The following is a 1240-nucleotide window of genomic DNA, read 5'->3' as shown; positions in this document are numbered from 1 at the left end:
CAGGTTGTTAATGAGTCTTCCTCCAGTCCTAATGCCACGTTTTTCTTCATATAAAGTAGCTTCTCAGATTATTTGCTCAGCATACAGGTTGAATAAGTATGGTGAAAGAATACAACCCTTAACCCTGTAGCACACTTTTCTTAATTTTAAACCATTCAGTGTTCCCATGTTCTGTTCGAACAACTGCCTCTTGATCCATGTACAGATTCCTCATGAGCACATTTAAGTGTTCTGGAATTCACAATGTTGTCCATAGCTTGTCATGATCCACACAATCGGAAGCCTTTGCATAGTCAATAAACCACAATAAAGAATACCAGGTAAACATCTTTCTGGTATTCTCTGCTTTCAGCCAAGATCCATTGGATATCAGCAATGATATCCCTTGTTCCATGGCCTCTTCTGAATCCGGCTTGAACTTCTGGAAGTTCTTTGTCAATGTATACTTGCAGCTGTTTCTGTATTACTTTTAGTAAAACTTTACTCACACGGGGTATCAAATATATTGTCCAATGATTTCTGCGTTCCATTGGGTCACTTTTCTTTGGAATGGGCACAAATATGGACCTGTTCCAATCAGTCGGCCAGATAATTTGTGAGTTACTGTGATATTGGAAGCTATGCCACAGGTATTTTAAATACCAGCAGGGTCACCCATCGTGGACAGGTTTCAGATGAGCTTCCAGATGAAGACAGACTAGGAAGAAGGAGTAAGGAACTACTTCCGAATACTTAGTCTCTGAAAACCTTATGAATAGCAGAGAAACACTGTCAGATACAGTCCTGAGAATGAGCCCCTCAGGTTGGAAGGCACTCAAAATGCAACTGGAGAAGAGCTGCCTCTTCAAAGTAGAGTTGACCATGATGATACGAGTGGAGTAAAGCCCATGGGAGTAAAGCCCACAGGACTTTCATTTGCTGATGGGGCACAACTCAAAATGAAGAGAAACAGCTGTAAACATCCATTAATAATTAGAACATGGAATGTACAAAGTATGAATCAAGGAAAATTGGAAATTGTCAAAAATGAAATGGAATGCATATACATCAATATCTTAGGCACTAGTGAGCTGAGGTGGACTGGTGTTGGCCATTTTGAATCTGACAACCACATCATTTACTATTCCGGGAATGACAAATTGAAGAGGAATGGTGTTGCATTCATTGTCAAAAAGAACATATCCAGATCAGTCATGAGGTACAATGCTATTTGTTACAGGATAATATCCATGCACCTACA

Source organism: Chrysochloris asiatica, unplaced genomic scaffold, assembly GCF_000296735.1.
Source record: "Chrysochloris asiatica unplaced genomic scaffold, ChrAsi1.0 scaffold00069, whole genome shotgun sequence".
NCBI lineage: Eukaryota > Metazoa > Chordata > Mammalia > Afrosoricida > Chrysochloridae > Chrysochloris > Chrysochloris asiatica.
Note: the sequence above shows the minus strand (reverse complement) of the source record.